Raw genomic sequence first — 14638 nt, forward strand, 5'->3', positions numbered from 1 at the left:
TGCAAAAATAACTATAGAGAACTGAAGAGTAAAACTTGTATGAGAGGCCAAATGCCCTTTTCTCCCCTAGTACATTTTAATTACTTAATGAACTGTATCTTCTGGTTAAGAACTTCAAAATTATAGTTTTGTTCCCTGATACAGATGTCTTTTGATGAGCTTAGAACCAACAGGCCACCCAGACGTTTCTTGTGAGCAGTCAACCAAAGCTGTTGCTTCCCTTTTTGGAGGTTAGATGCTGACTCCCATTGGTACAGTGGGACAGCACCTCTGTCTCCCAGGAATGTTGTCAGAAGCTGCTCTCCTACATCCAAAGGTCCCATTTCCCAGGGACTCAGTGGAACCTGTGGTGGCATTCAGTAACCACACCACATGGTCATTTTGAGGTAGAGAAAAACAGCACATCTGACATTTCCTCAGGCTTAGGCCAACACAGGAGCCCCAGATCACTTCTGGTTGGTAATTAACTGCGTCTTGCTGATACTGAGTGACTCCTTCCATCAGACCAGGTGGGAGCCAGCCAATAAATGTCTTCAGCTGCTCCCAGTGAAATTCCTCAGGGGGATTCTGGGGCCGCCCACATTCCCAACACTCTCCAAAATGATTCTTCTGAAGGATTTGACTGGGCACACTTTGTAAGTCTTTTTCAATCACTTTTCTAATTTATACATGTCAAGCACAGGACATGCCTAGGACATCATCCCTTCCTTTGCTACACTGAGATGTTCTGTCGTTAAGTGAAATGAGGGAGGTATCAGGTGCAACTCTGAAAACTAATTCTTAGGGGATGTGATACTTACTATGGCAGGACTTGACCTTTGCTTGATGAAGAGAAAACCACTAACTTAATTTTCATTATTAATTTTTAAATGCCTTTAGCTCAACAGTAAGTCTGTTCTCTATCCCTTTCCTATTTTTGGCATTCTCTTTCCACTATTAAAAACAATCATCTTGGGGCTCCTGGGTGGCTCAGTCAGTTAAGTGTCTGCCTTCAGCTGAGGTCATGATCCCAGGGTCTTGGGATCGAGTCCCACATTGGGCTCCCTGCTCAGTGGGGAGCCTGCTTTTCGCTCTCCCTCTCTGCCACTAACCCCTGCTTGTGCTCTCTCTCTCGCGCTTAAATAAAATCTTCAAGAACAAAAAGCAGTCATCTACAGAAGCCATCCTTTTTCCTCCCAACAATACCTTCAGCCAAGATCATAAGCAAATCAACCCTGAGCATGTTGTTGGTCAGGACTTCAAGGATGTATGTTCACAGTCAATAATCGTTCCTGTGGATGCAATCATTTCTGAAATACCAGGCCCCATCAGAAGTGGTGGATGTGGGATGGCCTTGCAATAGTCCAAACGCTGATACTCAAGGAACCTGTGAAGTTCTAAGAAGGGATAGGTCCTGCAACAAAATTGGGAGTCCTCCAACTTCCTGGGCCACTTGAGAAGTTCTGGGCATGTTGCTACACGCTGGTTGACTCAGGGCTTTCTCCTGCTGTTTTGTTTCTTGTGGTGGCTGCTTAACCCCAAAGAACGCAGGAAGGTTCCATAGTGAAAGTGTCTGAGATTTTCCAAGAGACACTGGTGAAACCAAACATTTTTTCCTCTGCTCCAGGGGAACATTTTAGGTTTTGTTTTGCACAACTGGTTTCCAAACTTGAAGATTAGCAAGCATGGATCAACCCCAAAGAATCACAAGCTATCTATTAAAGTGAGGCGTGAGGGCCTTTGAGACATACAAAAGAGAAATCAGGAGAAACCAGCCTGGTATACCCCAGTTTTCCTATTATTCCATTGTTAGTACCTATTCTACGATTACTTCTGAGTGTAAAAGTTAAGATCACAGTTGTTCCTAATATGAGTGCTACCTTAAGCTTATTTTTTAAGTATCTTTTACCAAGATGTTGGGGTTTTTTTCTGGATATTAGGAAAATGTTGGCTTTTTATTCTTATATGGTTCCAAATTTACTTGTCTTTAATTTTCCATGTTATTCGTTTTAGTCTCTTAGGTTGGAATTATTTTTTTTTCCTTTAGAAGAGCATAAGTCTTAGTCACCTCATTACTGGCAAGAAAAAGGAAGAAATTCAGCCTGAAAGAACTCCCTCCCCAGCAAAGTGTAAAATGATCAGACAAATGTGAAGGGGCCATTCCACACAGAAACAGTATACTGGGGACAAGGTATTCCTTGTTGCCTTAACTCTGGGATGAAGCAAGGGATGAAATGATAAAGACCATTTTAAAGTCAGAAAGGAACACATGAACAGTTTTCTTATTCGTATTTCTAAATAAAATTTCACTTTTCTTATGGAAGCTCATTCAGACACTAAATCACAGTTTCTCCAAAATACTTTGCATCAGAGTCACAGGAGTGCTTGTTTGCTGGGGTATCTGGGTGGGTCAGTCGGTTAAGCGTCCAACTCGTGATTTCAGCTCAGGTAATGATCTCATGGGTCATGAGATCCAGCCCCACATTGGGCTCCGCCCTCAACCAGGAGTCTGCTTGGGATTCTCTCCCTCTGCCCTTCCCCCCACTCATGTGTTCTCTCTCAAATAAATAAATCTTTTAAAAAATCCCTATTGCTGAGACACCACCATGGAGGCTGCGAATCTGTACCTATATAAGTTCCCTGGGTTGTCCTGATACACCTCACCATTTGAGATGAACCGATACCAACCATTTGTACAGTTTTTATCATCATCACAGAAAGACTAACATAAATTTATGTAATAACAATCCCAGAATTCAAAGCCCTGTCACGTTTACTCAACTACATCATTATGAGTTAATATTGTCCCCACTATTTTTGTATCATCCCCACAGTTATGATATGGGTTTTTTTTCCCTGCTCACTTTCTCTTAGACTGGCTTTAAATCTGAACAAGCTAAGCATGTATTCAGGCTCAACTGCACTACTTTTCCTCAAAAGGAATCAACCTATCACACAATGTCAGTAATTTGAAGTCCTGCCATGATATCTGCACTAACTTGAAATCGCAGCTGACCTTTACAGTGGGGGCTTTCTTCAGATTTCTGTTGCCCCTTCCCAAGTCTCAGGCTACATAGGAGAGGAAGAATTTCTCTTGGTGCGGATTTGATAGTCTAGCTTATGACACAAAAATGTCAAATTTCAAAAACCCTAAAGTCAAAACTATGTAAGAAAAAAAGTTGCAAATGAAGAAACTGGTTCATTTATTCTTACATCATTCTATAAATTCCTCTCTGACATTCTGTCATTGGAAAAGCAGCTCTATTTCTTGCTAAAACATCAGTATTGCCACTCCTTGACACAGTGGGTTGAACAGGGTAACTTTAATATAAAGAATTATTAAACTCCAGTGAATGCCTATAGGCTATAAAGAAAGTTGATTACCCTGAGCTAAGGGAGACTACACAAGGAAAGATAAACTTGGAAAGGGTCCCCCTTCCCAAGACTGGGGTTCAGACCTCCTTGGAAAACTTAACCCACCCACAGCAGAAGAGTTTGTTGGTTTACCCAGGCCAGAGCTGGTCTGTGATCCCTGAGCAAGTAGGAAGCAACCCTCCAGAGTGCAAGCTGGGTGCGGCCAGTCAGCAACCAATGGCAAGACGTGGGGGCCCTGCAGAGGGGGTGGTCACTCAGTGGAAACCCTCTAAGTTGCAGATGATCTGCATAGGGGAGCAGGTGTTGGCAGAATGCCTTCAGGGCACTGAAGCAAGAATGAATTCTTCAGGGTGTAGGTTTGTAGTCCACAGGGCTGGGAGATGCTAATCACCTGCTAAGGCTACAAGATCATCAAGACAAACCATGGTTGGGGCAGAACTCCATCAGATGTCCCATACCCACACCACTCATACACCAGTCAGTAGCCCAAGAGCATGATAGTCCTTTTCTTCCCTCCTGCCCCTCCAGCATCATCTAGATGATGATTGAGATCCTCCCCTTTGGGACACTGACAGGTCTTAACATGCCCTCAACTACTAGGAGACACAAAGAATGAAGAAAGCTGACTGGAAAACTACATAGGTTTGAAAGACAACCAAGAGCTAGGGTAGGGTAGGGTTGAATGATGAGTTTCATCTCCTATGCGATGCCACTCTTTGAAGACTGGGAGAAGTGGCTGTTTTATTTAATGCACAGAAACCAACACAGAAAGTTAAAGAAATGAAGAAACAGAGGAATATGTTCCAAATGAAAGAATAAGATAAAAGCCCCAGAAAAAGAGCTTAATGAAATGCGGATAAAGTGATTTACCTGATAAAGAGCTCAAAATAAAGATGCTCACTGAGGTCAGGAGAACAATGCATGCACAAAGTGAGAATTTCAAAAGAGAGATAGAAAAATATAAGAAAACGCCAAACAAAAATCAGAGCTGAGAATACAATAACTGAAGTGAAAATTCAATAGAGGGGTTCAACAGAAGACTAGATGAAGTGGAAGCAAGGGTCAGCGAACTTGAAGACATGGCAGTGGAATTTATCCAAAGGAGCAAAAAGGAAAAAAAAAAAAAAAAGAAAAGGAGTGAAGATAATTTAAGGGGCTTATGGGACAACATCAAGTGGACTAATATTCCTATTATAGAGGTCCCAGAAGAAGAGGGAGAAAGGGGCAGAAGCATTTTTGAAAAAATAATGACTGAAAACTTTCCTAAATGGAGAAGAAAACAGACATCCAGATCCAGGAATATGAGACTTCCAAATAAAAGGAATCCCAAGAGACCACACCGAGACATGTTATAATTAAATTGTCAAAAGCTAAGCACAGGAAAGAATCTAAAGAGCAGCAAGAGAAAAATGACTTGTTATGTTCAAGGGAAACCCCAGAAGACAGTCAGCAGATTTTTCAGCAGAAAGTTTGCAGGCCAGAAAAGACTGACCTGATATACTCAACAGGCCAAAAGAAGAAGGAAAAAAACCTTGCCAACCAACAATACTTTACCCAGCAAAGCTGTCCTTCAGACCTGAAGGAGAGTTTTCCCGACAAGAAAATCTAAAAGAGTTTAATAGACCAACCTTACAAGAAATGTAAAAGGGATTTCTTTAAGCTGAAATGAAAGGGCAGTAGTTAGTAATAGGAAAACATATAAAAATGTAAATCTCACTGGACACAGTAAGAATATAGTCAAATTCAGAGCAATACAATGTTGTAATGGAGGTGAGTGAATCACAGAAATCTGGTATGAATGTTAAAATACATAAGTAGTAAAAGTAACTATAACTACAATAACTTGTTAATTGATACACAAGATAAAAAGATGTAAAATTTGACATCAAAAGTATAAAATGTGAGGGGGAGAATAAAATGTAGAGTTTTAGAATGCATTTAAACTTAAGCTGTTATCAGCTTAAAATAGACTATTATAATTCTAAGATGTTTTATATAAGCTTCATGGTAACCACAAAACAAAAATTTATAGTGGACACACAAAAGATGAAGAGAAAGGAATCTAAGCATCTAAATAAAATAAATAAAATCATCAAATCACAAAGGAAGAGAGCAAGAAAATGAATAAAGGAATGGAACTACAAAAAAGTCATAAAATAATTAGCAATATGGCAATAAGTCCATACCTGTCAATAATCACTTTAAGTGTAAATGGACTAAATTCTCCAATCGAAAGACATAGAGTGGATGAATGGTTTAAAAAAACAAGACCCAAGTACAGGCTACCTACTAGAGACTCACTTCAGCTTTAAAGATGCACACAGACTGAAAGTGAAGGAATGGAAAACATGATCTGTACAAATGGAAATCAAAAAGAAAGCTGGGAATAAACATACTTATATCAGACAAAATAGACTGTAAGACAAAGACAATAATAAAGAGACAAAGAAGGTCATTATATAATGATAAAGGGGTCAATCCAACAAAAAGATGTAACATTTATAAATATTTATGCACCCCACATAGGAACACCTAAATACATAAAGCAAATATTAACAGACCTGAAAGGATAAATAGCAGTACAATAATAGTAAGAGACTTCAATACCCTACTTTCCTCAGTGGACAAATCATCCAGACAGAAAAATCAATAAAGAATGTAGGCTTTAAATGACACATTAGACCAGATGAACTTAACAGACATATACAGAACATCCCATTCAAAAACAACAGAATACACATTCTTCTCATGAGCACATGGAATATTCTCCAGGACAGACTGTATGTTAGACCACAAAACAGGTCTTAATAAATTTAAGAATACTTAAATCATATCAGGCATCATTTCTAACCACAATGGTCTGAAACTAGAAATCAATTACAAGAAGAAAACTGGAAAATTCAAAACACATGGAGATTAAACAAAATGCTACCAAGCAACCAATGGGTCAAAGAAGAAATCAAAAGAGAAATTTAAAATATCCTGAGACAAATGCAAATGGAACCACAAAATACCAAAACTTAAAGGATGAAGCAAAAACAGTGCTAAGAGAGAACTTTATACTGAAAACACCTATATTAAGAAACAAGAAAGAGCTCAAACAACCTAACTTTACACTTCAAGAAACTTGGGGAAGAAAAAAGAACTAAGCCCAAAGTTAGTAAAAGGAAGAAAATAGCAAGTTCCATCAGAATGGAAATAGGTTAATCAGCAACTAAAAAGACAATAGAAAAGATCAGTGAAACTAAGAGGGGGTTGTTTTAAAAAAAAAAATGGTTAGCTAGACTCACCAAGAAAAAAATGAGAAGAGTCAAAGAAATAAAATTAGAAAAGAAAGAGGATTCATTACAAGTGATATCACAGAAATACAAAGGATAAGAAACTGCAATAAACAATTATATCCCAACAAATTGGACAACCTAGAAGAAATGGATACCTTCATAGAAACACACAACCTATAAGACTGAATCATGAAGAAATAGAAAATCTGAACAGACCAACTACTAGGAAGTATATTAAGAGGTATTTGATTATTAATTCAATAAACAAAAGGCCAGGACCAGATGGCTGCATGAGTGAATCTACCAAACATTTAAGGAATACCAGTTCTTCTCAAACTCTTCCAAAAAATAGAAGAGAATACTTCCAAACTCATTATATGAGGCCAGCATTACCCTGATACCAAAACCAGACACTACAGGGAAAGAAAATTATAGGTTAATATCCCTGATGAACACAGCAAAGATCCTTGACAAAACAGCAAACCAAATTCAACAATACATTAAATGGATCATATACTATGATCAAATGGGATTTCTTCCAGGGAGGCAAGGATGGTTCAAAATACACAAATCAATCAACTTCATACACATTAACAAAATGAAGGATAAAAATCATAATCCTCTCTATATATGCAGAAAAAAAATATTTGACAAAATTCAAGATCCATCCATTTTTTTTAAGATTTATTTTTAGAGAGAGAAAGAGCAAGTGAACACAGTGATGGGGAAGGGCAGAGGGAGAAGGAGAGAGAGAGTCTTAAGCAGACTCAGCACTCAGTGTGGAGCCCAACACAGGGCTCAATCTCACGACCCTGAGATCACAATGCTTAACAGACTATGCCACCCCAGGTGCCCTCAAAATCCATTCATGATAAAAACTCTCAACGAAGTGGGTACAGAGAGAACATACCTCAACATAAGAATGGTTATATATGACAAACCCACAGCTAACATCATACTGAACAGTGAAAAACTGAAAACTTCTCCTCCAATATCAGAAACAAGACAAAGATGCACAATCTTGCCACTCTTACTCATCACAGTATTAGAAATTCCAGCCACAGCAATAAGGCAAGGAAAAAACATAAAAGCCATCTACATTGGAAAGGAAGTAGAATTGTCACTATTTGCAACTGACATGATACCATATATAGAAAACTCTAAATGTCTCCACAGAAAATTATTAAATAAGTGCATTTGGTAAAGTTGCAGGATATAAGGTCAATATACAATATACAATATACAGAAATCTGTGGAATTTCTATACACTAACAATGAACTACCAGAAAGATAAATTAAGAAAGCAATTCTGTTTACAATTGCATCAAAAAGAATAAAATATCTAGGGGTACCTGGCTGGCTCAGTCAGTAAAATATGCAGCTCTTGATCTCAGGGTCATGAGTTTGAGCCCCACGTTGGGTGTAGAGAGAACTAAAAAACAAAACAGAACAAAAACAAAAACAAAAAAACAAACTTTAAAAAAAAAGGAATCAAATATCTAGGAATAAATCTAACCAAGGAGGTGAAAGACCTGTACAATGAACACTATAAGACACTTTTGAAAGAAACTGACACAAATAAATGGCAAGATATTCCATGCTCATGGATTGGAAGACTTAATTTTTTTACAGTTTTATTTTCAAGTAATCTCTACATCCAATGTGGGGATCAAACTCACAACCTTAAGAGTCACATGCTCCACTGACCGAGCCAGCCAGGCACCATGGAAAAACTAATATTGTTAAAATGTCCATACTACCCAAAGAAATCTAGAGATTCGATGCAATCTGTATCAAAATTCTAGTGGTCTTTTCACAGAAATAGAATAATCTTAAAACGTGTATGGAACTACAAAAGACCCTAAATAGCATAGCAATTTTGAGAAAGAAGAACAAAGCTAGGGAGGCATCACACTTTCTGATTTCAAACTATATTACAAAACCATAATAATTGAAACAGTATATATATATATATATATATATATATATTTTAAAGATTTTATTTATTTATTTGACAGAGACAAAGGGAGAGAAGGAACCTAAGCAGGGGGAGTGGGAGAGGGAGAAGCAGGCTTCCTGCAGAGCAGGGAGCCCAATGCGGGGCTAGATCCCAGGACCCTGGAATCATGACCTGAGCTGAAGGCAGATGCTTAACAACTGAGCCACCCAGGCGCCCCAAAACAGTATATATTAACATTAAGACAGCATGTAGATCAGTGAACAAAACAGAGAGCCCAGAAATAATGCATATATGGTCAATTATTTATAACAAAGGAGCCAGGAATATATAATGGGGATAGACTCTTCAATAGATGATATTGGGAAAATTGGACAGTCAAATGCAAAAGAAGGAAACTGGACCCCATTTTACACCATACAGAAAAATCAATTCAAAATGAATAAAATATTTGAACTTAAGACCTGAAACCATATAAGTCCTCAAAGAAAACATAGGAGGTAAGCTCCTTGACATCAACCTTGGCAATGATTTTTTGGATTTGACACCAAAAGCAAAAATAAACAATGGGACTGTATCAAACTAAAAATCTTCTATACATCAACAAAATTAAAGGACAACTTATGGAATGGGAGAAAATATAGGCAAACCACATATCTGACAATGGGTTAATATCTAAAATATATAAAGAACTCATAATAACTCAGTAGCAAAAAAAAACCCCTAACAATCCAATTTTTAAAATGAGCAGAGAGGAACTGAACAGGTATTTTCCCAAAGACATACAAATAGCCAACAGAGGGGTGCCTGGCTGGCTCAATCAGTAGAGCATGCAACTCTTGATTTTAGGGCTGTAGGTTCGGCTCCACATTGGGTGTAAAGATTACCTAAAAATAGAATCTTTAAAAAAAAAAAAACAGCCGAGGGGCGCCTAGGTGGCTCAGTCATTAGGCATCTGCCTTCAGCTCAGGTCATGATCCACTCCCCCTGCTTGTGTTCCCTCTCTAGCTGTGTCTCTGTCAAATAAATAAATAAAATCTTTAAAATAAATAAAAATTTTTAAAAACTGCCAAAAGATACGTGAAAAGGTGTTCAACATCACTAATCATCAAGGAAGTGCATATCAAAATGACAATAAGTTACTACCTCACACCTGTTAGAATGGCTATTATCGAAAAAGCAAGAAATAACAAGTGTTGGTGAGGATGTGAAAAAAAAGAGAACCCTTGTGCCTTGTTGGTGTGAATGTAAATTGATGCAAACACTATGGAAAATAGTATGGAGTTTTCTCAAAAAGTTAAAAATAGAACTACCATATGATTCAGCAATTCCACTTCTGGGTATTTATACGAAGTAAACAAAATCACTATCTCCAAAAAAATAGCATTGCCATGGTCATGCAACATTACAATAGCCAAGAAATGGAAACTACCTAAGTGTCCATCAGTAGATGAGTGGGTGAATGGGGGTGGGAGAAATGGGTGAAGGTTTCCAGAAAATATGAACTTTCAGTTATAAGATAAATAAGTCCTAGGGATGCAATGCAGAGTGTTGACTATAGTTAACAATGCAATATTGTGACTATATTGTACTGTATATTTGAAAGTTACTAAGAGATCTTAAAAGTTCTTGTCACAAGACAAAAAATTACACCACCAAAAAAACCACAAATGATCCAATTAACAATGGGTAGAAAACATGACCAGACATTTCTCCAAAGAAGACATACAAATGGCCAACAGACACATAAAAAGATACTCAACATCACTCATCATCAGGGAAATGCAAATCAAAACCACGATATCACCTCACACCTTGTTAGAATGTTTAAAATAAGAAACACAAGAAACAAGTGTTGGCTAGGATGTGGAGAAAAAGGATCACTCATGCACTGTTGGTGGGAATGCAAACTGGTACAGCCACCATGGAAGACAGTACAGAGGTTTCTCAAAAAATTAAATATAGAACTACCATATAATCCAGTAATCGCACTACTGGGTATTTATACAAAGAACAAAAACACTAATCCACAAAGATATGTACCCCTACGTTTACTGCAGCATTATTTACAAGAGCCAAATTATGGAAGCAGCCCAGGTATCCATCAACAGATGAAGAGATAAAGAAAATGTGGTATATACATACACAATGGAATATTGGTCAGCCATAAAAAGAATGAAATCTTGTCACATGCAACAACATGGATAGATCTAGAACTTATAATGCTAAGCGAAACAAGCCAGTCAGAGAAAGGCAAATACCATATGATCTCACTCATATGATGAATTTAAGAAGCAAAATAAATGAACAAAGGGGAAAAAAAAGAGACAAACCAAAAAACACTCTTAACTATAGAGAAAAAAGTGATGGTTACCAGAGCGGGGGCTGGGTGAAGTAGGTGAAGGGGATTAAGAGTACACTCATCATGATGAGCACTGAGTAATGCATAGAATTGTTCAATCACTATACTGTACACCTGAAACTAATATCACACTATGTTAACTACACTGGAATTAAAATAAAAATTAAAAGAAGCCAGTGTTTTTTTAAATAACATTTTCAACTGTATTTGAGTCAGCAAAAAAATTGGAAATCTATGCATAAAATAGAAAATTCTGCATAATTTTAAGTTGTTAATGCCAGAAGTCTCCAGTAGCGAGAAACAGTAGTACTCATTGCACTCTACACAGTTAAAAAATGTACTTAAAATATTTCCACTTTTATTTAATTTTTTCATCTATTATTCTATTTGGATGCCTACATAAGGGTAAGTGTATAGAGCACAAACACCGTGTAACTTAGGAATTATCTTACCATTTTTATTTGATATGATAGTGTTTTTAAACATTCTGTTCTACTCCTCATTACTGAATGAATTAAGAATACAGTATGGGTTTGTGGCAGATGTTAAGTGACTGTCCTACTCACTACCTCCTTACAGTGTGCTGGCAATTTGGATATCAATTTCTCATCACAGGACAGGGATTAAATACTGATTATTTACTATCATTAATGATCATCCTTTTCTGATTGCTAACAACTGGTTTAGAGAAGTCATAGGACCCAATTCTAGACAAATAAACAAAGGAGGTATTTGACAGGTTTTTTTTCTGGAAAAGGTTTCTTCAAAGATTCAAGAAACCATGTAGGGTGAAATGGACTCTTATCTTTTGTTGAACATCCCCTTGTCTGGATGTGATGCCTGGTTATGTCTTTCAAAAATGAATTTTTACTTAAGCTCAGGTAATAGGGCAGCTCCCAGCACTAGAGCTTCAGCAGGTGGCAGATACATGCTTCCAGAAGCAAAGCATCATTGATGGCATCCAAATCTGGCTTCTGATGCCAGCAGATCTGGCCCCGTCGGGTAAGAGATGAATCCATGATGTCATCTGACACCAGGAAGCAAGCCTGAAGCAGCTCCACACACCAGCCCATAGTCAGGGCCCACCAGAGGCTATCAGCATCCTGCTTCCTTGGCTCCCCAGCTCCTGAAATGCTATCAGCACTGTCAAAGTCTGCTGGTATTTGCCTTCAATAACATCGTACTCCAAGACCTCCTCGAGCAATTGCATTTCCTGTCTCTGGGTGGCCCATGCCATCCTTGGTCAGCACCTTGACAATCTCGGGGAAGTGCTCGATGAAATCCTGCTCTTCTTGAGCTTTTCCTACAGAGGTCCTATCAGACTGAGATTGGACAGACCCTGGACCTCATCCAAGCCCCCCGGGGCAATGTGCATTTTGCCAGATTCACTGAAAAGAAGTACAAATCCATTGTCAAGTCCAATACAGCTCTCTACTTGTTCTATCTTCCTGTAGCTGCCGTCATGTATATGGCAGGCAATGACAAGGAGAAAGAACATGCCAATGCCAAGAAGATCCTGCTGGAGATGAGGCAGTTCTTTCAGATTCAGGATGATCACCTTGATCTCTTTGGGAAGCCCAGTGTGACAGGCAAGATTGGCACTGACATCCAGGACAACAAATGCAGCTGCCTGGTGGTTCAGGGTCTACGGTGGGCCTCTCCAGAAGAGCGCCAGATCCTTCTGGAGAATTACGGCCAAAAGGAGGCCGAGAAGGTGGCCTGGGTGAAGGCACTATACGAGGAGCTGAACCCCCCAGCTGTGTGCACACAGTATGAAGACAGCTACAGCCACCTTGTGAGCCTCCTGGAGTGGGTACGCCATGCCCCTGCCCCTAGCCATCTTCCTGGGGCTAGCACACAAAAGCCACAGGGGGGGAAAGTGACCTAGAGACTGCAAGGGCAGGAGGGGAAGTGCTCGATAAATTGTCTAACCCTCAAAAAAAAAAAAAAAAAAAACCTGGTACCTGAATAATGTTACTGAGCCATTGAACCAACCAGCCTTATAGCTATTCCACCTTTGGACTATTTCTTTTGTGAAAGACTAAATTTATTTTTAAGCCAGTCGACTTAGGGTGCTCTATTAGTAATAACTGAAGATGAAATTTCCACTTTTGTAGTTCTGTAATTCAGATGTGGACTTTAAGTAAATCATTTACTTTGATGTCTTCGTATAGAGATCTGTTTTCTTAAATTTTATTCCAACCACATTGTGTGTCAGAACAAAAATAGCAAAACTCTTTGGAGGAATATGTAACAGAAACAGTTTCCAAGATATACTATTCACGTCATCCAAGTGAAAATCCAAAATTACTTGATGTAGGAACAAGCAGCAATTTGTGATCCAATCTCAAGAAAAAAGATAATCAGCAAAGAGCAACCCTGAGATGACCCACAGGCTAGAATTAGCACAAAAAGATTTTAAACCGGCTACTGTAACTATACACAGGGAGATAAAGGAAAATGCTCATTATTGAAGGCTCATAATGAACAAAGAGACAGGAAATCTCCAGATAAATCAAAACTATAAAAAAAACAAATTACAAAACTAAAATATACAATATCTGAAATGAAAAATACACTGAATGGATTTACAAGCAAAACAGAAGTGATAAAGGAAAGCATCCGTGAACTTGAGAAAACAGATCAACAGATATTATCCAATTTGAAGAACAGGAAAAAAAATAAAGAATTTAATAAATTATAAAGCATCAAGACCTATAATTATAATCCCTAAACTGTCAGGTTAAAAATGCAAAAAGCTAGGCACCTGGGTGGCTCAGTCAGGTAAGAGTCCAACTCTTGGTTTCCGCTCAGGTCATGATCTCAGGGTTCTGAGACAGAGCCCTGCATGGGGTTGGGCATGAAGCCTGCTTGGGATTCTCTCTCTCCCCTTCTCCCTCGCCCCCCCCCCCCCCCACTGCATGCACATGCTCTCTCTCTCTGAAAAAAAAAAAGTGCAAAAAGCTATACCTACATAGGCAATTCATAAATTAAAATGAAATTTTAAAAAATATTCAATCCAAAATAAGGCAGTAAAGAGAAAAAAATAGAGGCAAAGAAAGAACAATACTGTCCCTTTAACTCAAACTTATGAATAATTATATTTTAATGGCCTAAACACTCCAATTTAAAAGTGGAAATTGTCAAAAAAATCAGGAAAATCAAGATCCAAGTGTATGTTTTCTGCAAGACACATTTATATAAAGAAACCAACAGATTGAAAGTCAATAGATGAGAGAAGATAAATCAAGCAAACACTAGTCATAAAACTGGAATGGCTATATTAATATCAGATGAAATAGACTTTGAAATTAAAAGTATTACCACAGATAAAGGGGGATATTTCATAATGACAGAAGTGTCAATTCTTCAGAAAGATATAACAATCATAAATACCTATGTGCTTATTAAAAGAATTCAAAAAATACACAAGCAAAAATGGACAAATTGAAGAGAGAATGTAAATCCACAATTGTAACATCTCTCCCTCATCAATAAACAGAAAAACTAGACCAAACAAATCTCAGTAAGAACATAATTTAAACACTATCAATCACCTGGACCTAAATGATATTTATAGAACATTACAGCCAACAATAGAGAATACCATTTTTGTTATGTATAATATGTACATCAAGGTAGACTATATGAATGGCCATAAAATAAATCTCAATAAAAAGGATT

General features: G+C 37.9%; 1 pseudogene; it reads left to right on the top strand.

Annotated features, from left to right (window-relative positions):
- The first annotated feature begins 12245 nt into the window (after positions 1–12245).
- On the top strand, positions 12246–12837 carry LOC113925546 (annotated as a pseudogene).
- The last annotated feature ends 1801 nt before the right edge of the window (positions 12838–14638 follow it).

This window comes from Zalophus californianus, chromosome 2 (assembly GCF_009762305.2).
Source record: "Zalophus californianus isolate mZalCal1 chromosome 2, mZalCal1.pri.v2, whole genome shotgun sequence".
NCBI lineage: Eukaryota > Metazoa > Chordata > Mammalia > Carnivora > Otariidae > Zalophus > Zalophus californianus.